Source organism: Hylobates moloch, unplaced genomic scaffold (assembly GCF_009828535.3).
Source record: "Hylobates moloch isolate HMO894 unplaced genomic scaffold, HMol_V3 SCAFFOLD_9, whole genome shotgun sequence".
Classification (NCBI taxonomy): Eukaryota; Metazoa; Chordata; class Mammalia; order Primates; family Hylobatidae; genus Hylobates; species Hylobates moloch.
In genome coordinates, this window is record NW_026652284.1 from 13013438 (window position 1) to 13028557 (window position 15120).

The window sequence follows — 15120 nt, forward strand, 5'->3', positions numbered from 1 at the left end:
ACGGGCATGTGAGTCTAGTCTCCCAGGAAGAGGGAACAGCAGGTGCCAAAACTGGAAGGCAGGTCTTCTCCATCTCAGCACTATTGACATTTGGGGCTGGATAATCCTCTGTTATGGAGGGGCATCCTGTGCTCTGCGGGATGTTTGGCAGCTTCTCTGGCCTCTACCCACTGGATGTCAGAAGCACCATCCTTCCCCTGCCCCGTGCTGATCGTGACTATCAGAAATGTCTTTTCCGACCTAGCAAAAATGTGTGGCAATGGGGCTTGGGGGTCATTGGTGGCCCCCAGAAAGATATGTCCATGTCCTAGCCAAACATTCCCAGGGAACTGTGATGGTGACCTTCATTGGAAAAAGGATCTCTGCAGAGGTCATTAAAAAGGGTCTCAAGGTGAAATCACCCTGGCTCATCCAGGTGGGCTTAAATCCAGTGACAAGTAGAGACAGAGAGGGGAAGACAGAGATACAGAAGAGAAGGCAATGTGAAGACAGAGGCAGAGAGCTGGGGACTCTGCCACAGGGAAAGCCAAAGCCACCAGAAGCTGGGAGGGTCAAGGGACTATGGTTCCCTGGAGTCTTTTGGGGGAGCGGGTCCCTGCTGACACCTTAGTTTTCAACTCCAGCCTTCAGAACTGGAAGATAGTAAACTTCTGTTAAGTCACCCAGTTTGGGGTGACTTCTTACAGCAGCCACAGGAAAGGAATGCAGGGGAAAAAAGCATCCAATGGAAGAAACACTACCCTCAGGCAACAAAGATCAGGGCAGGTTCCAGGAACCATTACCCTCAGGCAACAAGGATCAGGGCAGATTTGTGGAACCATTAGATTCAGGCGACAAAGATCAGGGCAGGATTGAGGAACCGTGGGAAGGCAGGTATAACTGCAGCCTTGGTCAGTAAGGCCAGTGGAGTGTGGTGCGGGGTGGGGTGGGGGGTGGGGGTTGTAGGCAGGTCTTCCCTGGCCTTAGAGGCCCTAGTAAGGAATTTAGGGTTTGTTGTAAGTGGGAGGTGTATGAAGCACTGAGGGTTTCAGACTAGCCAGTGACATGATCTGGTTTATATATGTAGCAGATTTTTCTCACTACTTATGTGGATTGTGTTTGTGGTGGAGCAAAGTGAAGCTGGGATTCCTTAGGACACGGTTGCAACCGAAACGGGCAGGACTTCAGTCACGTGAGGCACAAACACCTTTCTCTCATTGTGGGTTTCCCTAGGGGAAGCAGCCAAAGATAGAAGGTTCCTCTAGAATTCCAACAGGAAAAGGCCTCGCATCTCTAGTCCATGTATCATAAAGGCAGAAGCCCTCCCCTCCGCCCCCTGCCAAGATGCTTAATTTATTTATTACATTTTAAGATGAAGAAACGGAAGCATAAAAGGAGAAAGTGATACCTCAGGCCCACAGACACAGAAGTATTCATTGGCAGAGCGGGAATCTAAACCCAAGCTTCAAATGTTCTTTCCTGATATGTTTCCTTTACTTGTACAGAGTGGTGCATTTTAGCAAAGGTCTCATTTGAATTTTACAATGACCTAATGACAGACATGGCATAAATATCACTTTTATTTTAAAAATGCAAAAGTATAATAGAAATAAAAACAACAACAACAAAAAAGGACGATCAGAGAGGTGAAGTGATTTCCCCAAAGTCACACAGCTTTGAAGGGGTGGGGTTGTCAATCAACCTTGGGTCTTCTGACTCCTGATCTGATGTTCCTCCTTGGACTGCTCATGCTGGGTCTTGGAGAATGATGATGTAACTACCTAAATCTTAAAAGTCTCCCACCATTGGCCAGGTGCGGTGGGTCACACCTGTAATCCCTGCACTTTGGGAGGCCGAGGTGGGCAGATCACTTCAGATCAGGAGTTCAAGACAAGCCTGACCAACATGGTGAAACCCCGTCTCTACTAAAAATACAAAAATTAGCCAGGCGTGGTGGTAGGCGCCTGTGATTCCAGCTACTCAGGAGGCTGAGGCAGGAGAATCGTTTGAACCCAGGAGGTGGAGGTTGCAGTGAGCCAAGCTCACACCACTGCACCCCAGCCTGGGTGACAGAGTGCGACTCCGTCTCAAACAAAACAAAACAAAAGTTTCCCACCATCTGTTTGCCTCCAGTGACTTCTTTCCAACTGAAAAGTTTTCAATTTATGATTATACGTTGTTCCTTGCCCCTTAGGCAAGTTCAATTTCATTGTCCAGACGCAAAAACTATTTCACAGTGAAGGCTGCACATAAAAAGAAAAATGAGGAAGCGATTTAACATAGGACATGCCAGATCTGAAAACAATTTTAGAGATAATGTAGGATCCATGAAGCCTATATATGTTTTCCAATAGCTGAGAAAAAGCATACCCCTTTACTGTTTTTTTTTTTTTTTTTTTTTTTGGTCTGAGTGTGTGTTCTGTGTAATATAAAAATAAAGGTTCACCTAACACTGGAGCCGTGGTAAAGCCAGGAGGCCAGGAAATCCGACGCTAATCGGGACAGTATTTCCCACTTGGAAAATTAGCAGTGGCTGTGCCTTCCTCTATATCTGTATGTGCTCAGAAGTGCTCCAGGGTCCTCTACCCTTCCCCCGTCATCCTTGGTAAGAGATAACACTCTAAATAAATCTAAAATGCTTTCACTTGATTCAGGAGTCTTGCTTTGAAAGAACGCATGGGGTTATGAGAGAAAGGCTGTTCTTTGTGTATGTATCCAGTCTGCGAATTTGGTCACCAGAGGTATATGAAGCCCGTACTGTGTGCCAGGCTTTGAGTTGGTGCTTTGAGTCGGTGCTAGGGACACCCTGGCAGAGAGGAGACTTGGGCACTTGGCATGGGGTTGTTCTGTCTGGAGTGAAGAGAGGTTTGAGGAAGTGTGGGAATGTTGTGAGGTCCCCGGGTCCACTCACGATGCTGGGAGGATCAGGTGGTCCTGGCGACACTGAATGGGATTTGAGGGCAAGAAGGAGCAAGAGTCCGAGTTTGCAAGATGATGCCGAATGTCAAATCTGAAGATCCCAGGAGGCTGAGTGAGATTGGAGTAGAAAAATCCAAGGTTAGGAAGAGCTCAGTGAAGTGAGCCAGTAGGGGCAGTGAGCTCAGTGCTCAGTCTGTGAAAATCAGGAGGCCAGGAGCTCCCTTTTTGTGTGCTGGGGGGCAAAGCAGTTTCTCAGGGGTTAAGGTGGTACTGCACCACCTTTGTGCTTTGGTGCACAATGCTACCAAGGGGTGCTGGTGCCTGAGGCTGGCTTGAAGGCCTCTCCGTGGGCAGCCAAGTGGGGAGATCAGCTCAATGAGTCATGCTGTGTTAATTTGCTAAGAGGGCGTCATGCTGTGTTAGTTTGCTAGGACTGCATAGTGATCCTACGGACTGGGTGGCTTAAACCATCAACATTTATTTTCTCCCGGTTCTGGAGGCTGGAAGTCCAAGATCAAGACACTTGCAGGGCGGTGGTTGCTCCTGTGGTCTCTCTCCTCGGCTTGCAGACGGTGGCCTTCCTGCTGCCTCTTCACATGGCTGTTCCTCTGTGTACCCCTGCGGTCTCTTTGTGTGCCCAAATTTCCTCTTCTCATAAGTATGCCAATCATATTGGATTAGGGATCACCCAAACAGCCTCATTTTACCTTAATTTTCTCTTGAAAGCACCTATCTCCAAATCTAGTCACATTATGAGATACTGAGGGTTAGGACTTGAACATATGAATTTGGGGGGTGAAGAGGGACATATTCCAGCCCATAACAGGTGTCCTCACTTTTTATTGTCTTTTTGTCTTTGGAGAGCTGAGACTGGAAGCCACCCCAGAATAGATGTCACACATTAACCATAGCGTCAGGAAATCTCCATTTTGATCTTCGACCCTTCAACCCATCTGATCATTAATTTGGTTCATAAAGCCCTGGTGCTAGAAGTACAATTTTTGACAGACATGAATTGCCTAAACAAAAGCCATTCCATCTTTAAGGGAATTTTAACATAAGCGTAGCAGGTAATAAAGTGGATGCATTTGTTCTCTAATTATTTATTTATGGACCCACTTCCCTTGCTCAACCAAGGGCTCCTAAAAGGCACTGATTTTTCTTTGTTTATCTTGGTAGCCCACTGCTCAGAACAGAGTCCAGCACATAGGGACTCACATGGTACCCTATCTGTGGAGCTGAATTTATTGAAGTTGCTTCACAGTTGAATGGGTCTTTGTGCCTAGAGAGGAAGGCATGAAAGGGAATGTTTAGTTGGAGGCCAGATAATACAGAAGCCGGACACACTTTTGGTCTTTGGACCCCAGCTTTGTGCTCTTCTTTCCCTCTGACACTCGGTCCCTGTGCCCCTATGGAGTGAACACTCTGCCAAGCCTAAAAGTCCAGCCCAAATATGTCAGCTTTTTCTTATCCATCAGCCAAGTTCAGGGATATTCCTTCAAGCATCAGGCCTAATTAAATGGGATGTGAAAGGCCAGACTGCCGTGTGCCTCCCACCCGATTCCTCCCCTGAATCCTCCACTTTGCAGTGGGAGAATTGTCAAGAGGGATGGGCTCCTGGTTGGCTGCCCATCTGTGGGGCTGTGCTGCGTCTTTGCAGAGCTCAGATGAGTCTGGGGGGAAGGTACCTTGTTGGGGCTCACTCAGTGCCACTTGTCCATCTTCTCCATGTTCTTCTCATGATGGGTGTTACACTTGTCCATTGTCCATTTTCCCGGCAGCCCACAGGAAAAGAGAGCCATCACATCGAAAAACAGGGCAGGGGATGTGGGAGAGAGAGAAGAGTGAGTCAGCAAGTGAGCGAGAGAGAGAGAGGTTATATGCACGTTCCTATCCATTTGTGAGTTGACTGAAACACTGGTCTTTGTGTAAAGGAAATCATTTCACGATTCTGCTGCCTGATGGATGAAACTCATTTGATCACAAAAGTAAATTAAAAGAAAAGCAGCCCTTGTCACAGTTTATGTATGCAGATAATTGAGAGAAGTGAACAAATATAGCCAGCAAACTGCATACATAATACCAGATAGAACATTTTAAAAAATGAATAAGATTCAGAAACCCTAATCAATTACATTTTACAGCAGTCAGTAAGTCTGCCTCTTATTGTCTTTCTGCTGACCGTAAGTGAATTAGCGCTTTCTGATTAAAAGCTTCTTTCCTTGGGCCAAGAACGTTAAGGGCTATCACCTCCCTCCTCTTTCTTTTTTTCATTTATGTAGCTCTGAGCATGGTACTGTGGTCTTTCCTTCCAAATATGTGGGGAGGGCAAGTGGCTGGGGGCCCCTCCATCCAGCCATCAGTGGGGACGTCACTCCCATCTGTAATGTGTTCCCACTAACCATGCCAGGCAGCTCCTTCTGTATGCAAGGTGGAACATCTCTCTTTGAAACAAGTGCCTCTTGGTATATTTTCACCATTAATAAGCTGATTTTTTTATTATTAAAAAAAATTCTGAGACCACTTATTTCCTGCTGCCTTATTCATTTGGTTAATGCATGCTGTTTCTGAAAAAATAAATATTAATGAAGCATGTCTTGTGGGAGCAGGTCTTTGGGGGTGGAGGGAGGAGATCTGTGAGCCTGTGGATAACATATCTGAACCTTCTGCCATCAAAATAATAAGGCTTGCCCTGAGTAAAAGTAGTCATTATTTTAGTAACCAGAAAGCTGTGAATCCTTCTTGCTGCCTCTGGGGTTGACTGATTCCTCCTCAGTGAGAATGTCTCTTTTTGGGACCTGATATTAACACTGAGTATGCTGATTGTCTTGTCAACCCTCTGATACAGGTAGAGGATATAACATTTAGTCAATTTTGAAAAGAAAAGCTTTAAATAAGTATCAGCGATCCAAATTGTCAGAGGGTAGGGAGATGGCAGGGGAAACAATGATTAATCAATGAAATGTGATTGGTTAATACTATGCAAGCAGTGTGTATTAGTCCGTTTTTGCATTGCTATGAAGACATACCTGCGACTAAGAAAAAACGTTTAATTGGCCCCTAGTTTTGCAGGCTGTACAGGTTTCTGCTTCTAGGGAGGCCTCAGGAAACTTACAATCATGGCAGAAGGTGAAGGGGAAGCAAAGCACATTTTCATATGGCCAGCAGGAGAGAGAGAGAGAGTGAAGGGGGAAGAGCTATACACCTTCAAACAACAGATCTTGTGAGAACTCACTCGCTATCACAGGACGAGCAAGGAGGAAATCCGCTCCCATGATTTAATCACCTCCCACCAGGTCCTTCCCTCAACACTGGGGATTACAATTTAACATGAGATTTGGGTGGGGACACAGAGCCAAACCATATTACAGTGTGATGAGTAAGGCCAAAGTTGGAAACACTGTCACTGGTCACCTCTTAGCCAGAGAGGTGTTGAATCAATTTATTCATTTTTATTAGTCAATCAGATACGTTAGAGTTGAAATGGATCTTGGAATTTGTGTAGTTTGCCTCCTAAGCCCCTAAAACAAACTTAGTGTAGAAGAAGAAACCTTCTCCAGCACATTAGATAGATGTTTTATTGTGTTCTGCTTGGATCTCTTCCATTATGGGGAGCTCAATACTTTTCAAGGCAACCTTATTGACTGTGAGGCAGTGCTAATGGTTGGAAACTTATTTCTTTGTGGTTTTAGTTCAGAATCTTTTGGTTGGAAGTGGAGGGGAAAAAAATCCCCTCCACTTTCAGTTAATTGAGCTAAAAGAGGAATTTACTGGGTTACATAACTTTCAAGATTCTAGGTAAAGTAGGGTTCAGGTGAGGCTTGATTCAGGGCTCAAAGGATATCACCAAGCTTCATCTCAGCTCTGTTTCCTTCTAGTTGGCTTTGTCCTCAGGATCTGCTTGGTGGTCTCTAGCAAATTCAGACTCATTTTTTCATGACACCACACCAATGGCTCCCTTCTAATTCTTGGGAGTTTTTGTTCTCTCATTGGCCCAAACTGGATAACATATCAATTCCCGATGACTTTGTTTGGGTGCCACCTGCCATTTACCCGCAGAGCCTGAGATTGAGATTTGAGCACAAGTAGTTAATGTGGAAGGTGATCCCAGGGAAAGAGGGAAAGTCAATAAAATATATATAATGAAACTGTTTACTGCTATGAACAAATAAGGCTCAGCCCTACCAGGGTCCCTCAGAAATTGTGTAGAATGCCCCCCAGAAGGACAGGATGTGATGGCTCATTGACACCCCATCTCCTGTCTCCACTGGTTGAAGATTATTTTTGGAGGCATTTTCTCCCTGCCACCTTCCCACTCTGGGCTGAATTCAGATGGGATGTGCTAGAGTCAGGGGGTGGGCTTCAGATAAAGGCCTGAGGCAGAAAAGCAGGGGTCACAGCAGGTGCTTGAGCGGTGATGCTACCAGGGTCCTAGGAACTGGGTGCCCTGGCTCAGCAGAAAGCACAGGTGGGCTAAGGGATACAGAAAGTGACTGCCACCACCAGCCAGGGCCTGTGGCCTGAGCACGCATTGAGCTGACTGGCTAAACCTCCATCATAGGCTACTTTCTTGAAGGTGGGTATGGAAGCTGCTCAAACTACATGCAATGAGAGTGGAGAAAATATCTCCCGAGAACAAAATCGGGGTGCCATTACCAGAAAAAGGAAGAATGCATGCTGGAGAGCAAAATCAACAAGCATTCACTACACCACTGTCGAGCCGAAACCTGCCTTCTGATAACTTCCACCCATTCGATGTTATGTTACCTCTAAATGGAATATTGAATTAACAATACGTTTCCCCCATACATGACAGCCCCTCAAATATTAGGAGATAATTAGCCTGTCTCCCTTTGAACTTCTCTCTAATCCAGTACGGGTTAGAGAACCCATGCTTGGGTTCTGTAACTATTGGAGGACTTTTCGTGGTGGTCCTAGTCACTGCTGTCTCCAACATCTCCATCGTTATGGTTCTCTATGGACCACTCTCTCAGCTCATTACAACAGGAAAGATGGGATTAGGGCCATCACAGTAAGGATAGATGTGCACAAGGTTAACCCTCGGGTTAAGAAATTGGGGCATCTTATGATGTGACCCTTGAAGTCTACTTTATTACATTCTGGTGATTTGAAAATGGGGGATCTGGCTAGGCGCAGTGGCTCACGCCTGTAATCCCAGCACTTTGGGAGGCCGAGGTGGGCAGATCATGAGGTCAAGAGACTGAGATCATTCTGGCCAACATGGTGAAACCCTGTCTCTACTAAAAATACAAAAATTAGCTGGGAGTGGTGGTGAGCACCTGTAATCCCAGCTACTTAGGAGGCTGAGGCACGAGAATGGCTTGGACCTGGGAAGCAGAGGTTGCAGTCAGCTGAGATCGTGCCATTGCACTCCAGCCTGGCGACAGGACGAGACTCCCTCTCAAAAAAAAGAAAAAAAAAAGAAAGAAAGAAAATGGGGGAATCTATGTGTAACTCTCAGTTGGTAAGAAAATAATTTTCTCCTCCATTATCCAGTAATGGCCAATTCCTCAGTAGACGAATGCTGACTTGGCTTGCCCCGTGTCTCTTCTTCTGGTAACAGAATCCTGACTGACCTCTGTGGAAGCAGCCCCACTTCTGTGCTCAGTGTGGTTGGGATGGGCGCATGGTGAAATGAGTGATCTGTTCTTGACCAAGCAGAGTCCTCACACCCTTCTCCAAGGGATTTGTTGATGGTGACTTGTGACCTTGTCTGGGCTAATTGTCATAATCCCATCAAGGATGGGCTCATGACCCCAAGGCAGGACTGAGCACAGGATGCTTCCTGAGACGTAGGTTTGGGGATGCTGGAGGCTTTTCCAGTCATGTGGAGACTGAGGATGAAGCCACAAGAGAAGCATGAGACGACCAGAAACCAGGTGTGTCGCATCCTTTTGACCTCTAAGTCCTGCCTTGATGGAGCAGTCTAGAGTGGACGTTTCATCATAGGGGACGGCACAGTTCTGATTTCTGCTTCTGCCACAAAATGAATCCTCGTTAACACATTCATGACATTAAGACATTTAACAGATTGTATCAAATAGTGGGAAAAGAAGTGGATTCAAGTCAGAAGTTCTAGGATTTAGCTGGATGCTGCATCTCTCCACCGGGAGACAGGGTCTGAGCCAATTTTCTCATCTGTATGCCTAGATTCTGCTTTCAAGAAGATTAAGCCTGGGTAATAGAAAGTGGTAAGATGAAGTGATGTGATGGACATATGGGTATTGTGGTCCATCTTTATTAAACCACATGGTTAAAAAAAAATCATCCACTAGGTCAAAATGGTCAGATCAGTAGCTCCAAGAAGACATGGGCTGAAAGGATTCTCCCTAGATGTTGAAACAACTATGGACTTTCACAGAACATTTACTATGTGCAATGGACAAGGTATTTTTTAGAGAGGTGATCTCGTTTCATCTTGATGACTCTATGAACCAGGTACTACTACTATTCTGAAATCAAATATGAGAAATTGAAGCTCAAAAAACTAAATGACCTGCCCAAACTCATGCGTCCAGTAGAGGCTGACTCCAGGGCAGGTGCACTTGGCTATTATCCTAGGCCTTAGTAAAAGATCATTTTACTGGTAACAATAGAAACCTGTGTAGGTAAACACCATACAGCTACTAAATAAAGGTGCACAGTCATGAATTTGTTTTCAAAACAAAAGAGATATTAGTGGCATATTCTTTTCTAAATGGTCCACCTTGGGATTTCCAGCTTCCAGGCCTGCGCTTTCATGGTACTCTCAGAACACACTGGCCTTCACCTCCTCCCCATTTTTCTCTGCTTGATTGTTATTAATCACATAAACAACTTGACAGCAATAAAAAGGGAAAATGGAAAGAGAGAAAAATTACCCATAGTTCTATCCATTCTTTAAATCTCAGATTCAATGACATATTTTCCAACAAATTGTCCTTGGAGTGTACTGCCTCTCACAAGCATGCATGCATATGTACCTGCACACACACACACACACACACACAGACACACACGTGCACACATGCACACGTACACTCACACATTCACACTCATTATTACATTGGTGCAAAAGTAATTGCAGTTTTTGTCATTAAAAGTGGCAAAAACTGCAATTACTTTTGTGCCAACCTGCAACCTGATTGGTAGGATTGTATGTTCTTTCTTTCGCTGGACTGCAGTGGCAGCACCCAGGCCTGCTCATCTCCGCTTCCTTCACAGCACCCTGTGAGGAGGCCTTGCCCACAGCACCTGTTCAGTAATTATTTGTCGAATTACAAGCAGCATATAGTAAAATTTTATGTTCCTCTCCAAGGGACAGTGAGTAATGACACAGATTTAAAGTCAGCCGAATAGCTGGTATCTGGCTCTTAGTCTTGGTGAGGCTTCCAATAGTTCTTAAAAGTTGACATTCTTCCTGGACTTGCAGTCTGAATGCATGAGGCTCTCCAGGGAATAAAAATTAGCCTGCTGTCTGAAATGTTTATGAAAACAGCTAAATTTAGATGATCAAAGATTTTGGGAATCCAGGGACCCTTGAGATTGAAGACTGTGATATCTTTTACAAGCATCTCGAACAGCAAAGGTTTTTTTCTTCAGAAATTCCCCTTCAGAGGCATTTAACTTCCAGTTGGAAGCTGTTTTAATTTCTCTTTAATTGGTGGGATGGAGCGAGGTCTCATTTTAAGTAGACCACTTGAGCATTTTCTTTTCCTCTGTTCATTGGCTCCAAGCTAACTTTTGAAGAGAGTGTTGCTTTTGACCAAACTGGAATTAATTCTAAAAGAGAAGGCAGGTCTGTTGCTCAAGTTTAACACGTGGATGAATTTGCCATCTTGAATTAAAATGGAGGCTGCTCAAAAGATTCCAAAAGGAACTATCTGCTGTAATTTTGCTAAAAATGTAGAAAATATGTTAAAGTCACAGAGGTGAGAAACTTGCTCTAAGTCTTGCTTTTCCCATCAGAAAGCCCCCACTTTAAACTTGGTTCATGGAATAATGATTGCATTCTTGTTACTGGCTCCCAAGCAGTGATTTATTGTGGATGTCTCTGAAGGATGGGGGAGAGACAGGAGACCCTGGGAAAGAGGAGGGTCTTTGTGGAAAACCCATTAAGGCCTCAGAGGGCAAAGCTAAAGGATCACATCTTGGTGGGGAAGTCAACACCGTTGATTTCTGGGTGGCTATTTGGTTTGTACTGAATCTCCCATGGAGGGAGGCAGGACTGTGGAGTTTTGGGGAGCCCCAGCCTCAATAGGGCGCAAGGGGATGTCCTCTGGCTCACTCCATCTCCCCGTGACCTTGGGCAAACTATTTAGCCTCACTGGGCCTCAGATGCCCACCTGTGAAGTAGGAAAGGTGATAGCCATCACCTCACAGAGTGTCAGGGAACTAACCCAGGTATTGTGTGGAAAGCTTTATAAAGTGCTTAACCCAGAGCCTGGCACTTAAGTATTATTAAACGATTGCAAAGCAGGTGAAAGAAAATGCAAGCGGGACGCTTTGTTGAAATACAGGAGATCAGTGGCAAAATCCTCCTTAGTCACGCAAATAGGACAGAATGCTGTGGAAAGGCATTCCATAAATTCCAAAGAACTTCCCAACCGAAGTGACTTAGGGCCCAGGTGCACAGTACCCTGGAAAGAAGAGTGGGAGATAACTAACCCATGAGGGAGGGGAAGGCCAGGGGATGGGAATGTGGCTTCTCCCCAGCTGCTTGCTGCCTCCTGGCTTGACTTTATGAGGTTAGTTTGTTTGTAAACAGAATGCTCCAAATTGCAACTCTTTGCCAATCCTGTGCCCAAGTGCAAGAGCCTCTAATGAGCCAAAGCCTTAGTAATGACTGCAGTAAGCCCTGCTGGAGTGCATGGGGACTGGGACCAAGTGAGGAGGAGAGGTCATCAAGCTCTCAGTAGGGCTGGGGGCTTGGGATTGAAGCCAGGAGTCACTAAAGGCCACCCAAAGCCAAGGGAGAGAAAGACTTTGCCAGCCAGGCCACAGCTTCCTTTAGGGTTGTGAAGTTTCCCTTGAAGCTCAGGAAGGATTTCTCCTCTTTGTCTTCTGAGGCAGGAGCTAATGTGCCCTGGGTTTTCCCAACAAGTGAGGAAGGAAGGGACGCTGCCGGGAAGTGAAAGGAAAACACTTTCATTAAGGAACCATCCCAGCCAAAGCTCTGGGAATAGAGTCTAGCCCAGTCCTTAGGAATATGCTTGGGTGGGATCGTTCACACCAGGGGTGATGGTCAGGCAGGTGCACACCCAGGGCTTCCCTTCTGGTCTTCAAAACAACACCACTGAAATCTAGAAGAAAGTTTCTGCAAGAGGTAAGGTGTTCCCAGGTGCGTGGGTCAGGTGGCCCTACAGCCCTGGGCAGCTGCACTGTACTGGCTCTTTCCAATATGGGTCATCCATCTACTGACCAGAACCAGAGATTTCAGGCTGGCTGAGACTCACAGGGTTGACTCTGTGCCTTGAGGGCTCAACACATAAGCTTTGGAGCCACACTGCTTAGGCTCAAGTTCTATTGATACCACCTCTCAGCTGGGTGTCCTTCAGCAAGTTGCTTAACCTCTGTGGCTTGGTTTCCTCATCTGCAAAATAATAATAATAATAATATTCATTTCAGGGGATGACCGCAGAGATTGAATCTGTTCAAACGTGTAAACTGCTGACAACAGTATCTGGCAGTGAGTAAGCCTACAACAAATATGAGGCTTTTTTTTTTGAGACAGAGTTTTGCTCTCGTTGCCCAGGCTGGAGTGCAATGGCACGATCTCAGCTCACTGCAACCTCCGCTTCCAGGGTTTAAGTGATTCTCCTGCCTCGGCCTCCCGAGTAGCTGGGATTACAGGCATGTGCCACCATACCCAGGCAGCCCATTCTATCTTTGATTAGGCCTATCAGTTAAGGGATTCTTCCAGGGGCTTCGGTGTGTATCTGAGCCAGACCACATAATAGATGAGTAATTCTCTTTTAAAGCTTTGATTTCCCACGTATGAAATGGGGATAATAGTATGGGCTTTGCAAAAGTGTTGGAAAGATGAAATGTAGTGTACAATGCTAGCATTAAATACATGTTACAGTGTGTGTGTGTGTGTGTGTTTGTATACATATCCTATATGTTAAAATGCGTTCAGTTGCAACTACTAGAAAATCTGCCCACATCCGACAAACTATATAGAAATGTATTCTAGCACTTAACAGGAAGTCCTGAGGCAGGGCGAGCTTCAGGGCTGGTTGACTCAGAAGCTCAGTGATGTCATCAAGGACACAGGTTCTTTCCATTTCTCTGCCCTGCCATCATCAAGCTGGTAGCCACAGGGCTTAAGCAAATCTAGGAGTCACGTCCAGACTTGACCACATTCAGAAGGAAGAGAGACTTGTTCCTTCTATGGTTCACTCTTTGAAGTTAGGAAAGTTCCCTGGAAGTATCCCGGTGGAACTTCTCTAATGTCTCATTGGTCACATGTATCTCCCATGCCTGCACCAGAACCAGTCACTGGAAGAGGAAACGGGATTCCCTCAGACCGATTCCCTCAGCCTCCCCTAGAGCTCCCACGAGGTCATCCTGGAAAGGGAAGGTGGACATCTCCGCATTGTTGGGATTCTGCTAGGAATGCAGAAGTGGGAGAAGATATCAGGCAGGCAACGGCATACATCGCAGAGCCCAGGCTCGTTTCTCAATAGCTCCCCCATCGCACCATCTCCATCCATGCCAGGTTTCATCCCCTTTCCAATTTTGGAAGCGTGTGTTCATGCTTTCTTTTCCAGGCATCTTGACTCCCACTAGTGGAATGAATGGGCAAGGCTGTGTGTTTCTAATGCTGACAGATGCTTCTGTGTTCCAAGGCAGGCATGGCTCTTCCAACACTAAGAATGGATCTAGTTTTACACATCACGTGCCTGGTTCAGGGAGATTTAGAATTATACAAATTGTGCCAGGGCTGATGGACTCCAAGAGGCATGGCCAGCACATGTGCATGAAGTTAATGTCTGGACTGGCCTTCCCAGAAGAGTGGCAGCCTTCTCTCCTTTCATTCTTGCATTCTTCATAGTAGTTGCCCATAGAGAGCACATTCGAGAAGGCTGTAGGAAACATTTTAACCCCTTAATGCATTAATTTCTACCACTTCCCAAATACAACCCACCGAGTTGTCCCATGCTAGTTTCTCTTCGTCAGTGGCCACTCCTTTGCTCCTATCCAAATTCACTTTGCCCATAGCCCATTGCTGCAAGATACTGCAGGGACAAGGCAAGCTGATGCGGTACACCAAGCTTCTCGCTATGGTAATGGCTACTGTGTCATCATTCCGGCAAAACCTATTTGGAATTCAAGCACTTTTATTTGTTTGGTTTGGTTTACCTGAAATCCATGTCTTAAGCCTCCACTGCCAATGTCCTTCCCATCACATCACACGTACAGCTTACTAATCCTTCCAAGTCTAGTTCAGACACTGCCTCTTTCCTCAACACTTTGCTGGTTGCAACGCTAGAGGATTTTTTTTCTGGTTGTTGTTCCTCCCGGGGCTCCCAGCCCCATTATTCTATTCCACTTTTGCTCCCTGCAATGTGCTTGACCTGATATTTTAGTTATTTAAACTCGTATTTTCCCTCCTTTGGACAATTAGCTTCTGCAGAGGTGGCCAGTGGCCAGGGCTGATTTATATTAGCCTCCTACCCAGTGTCCAGCAAGGCATGGGCTGCAGGGCCGTAGAGGAGAGAATACTGTTCCAGAAAAAGGAATTCCAGATCCCTATTTGGCATCAGTCATGCTCTGAGTCTCAATTTTCTTTATCCATGAGATGAAAGGATCGGGTCAGATTTTCTCTAAAATTCTTTATGGTCAAATAGGCTTTTGATAAATCGTGGAGTAATTGATTTACTCAAGTGTGGAGGAGGGAAAGGGGATTTGAGGTAAATGTGTGTGTGTGTGTGTATGTGGTATGTATGCGTGTGTGTGTGTTAAGTAGGAAGGAGGAAAGTGGCCAGCTTTCTTGCTGACACACCATATAGGCATCCATGAAAGTCTTCAAAAATGAGTCTGGCTCTAGGAACTGTAGAGAGGCAGGTGTCAAACTCAACTCTCTTTCTCCTGAAAGAGGTGATTTACAGGGTAGTCCTTAAAGGGAAGGGCTTTATGATTAAACAGAGGCAGGTTTAAATCCTGGCCCCATCAGTTAGAAAGTGTGATTTTAGACAAGCTATCTAATCTTTCTAAGCC

The 15120-nt window shown here is 45.7% G+C and overlaps 1 protein-coding gene across 2 annotated transcripts in view; it reads left to right on the top strand.

Annotated features, from left to right (window-relative positions):
• KAZN (kazrin, periplakin interacting protein) overlaps nt 1–15120 on the top strand; it is a 1219269-nt gene that overhangs the window by 234704 nt on the left and 969445 nt on the right. The window lies entirely within an intron of this gene.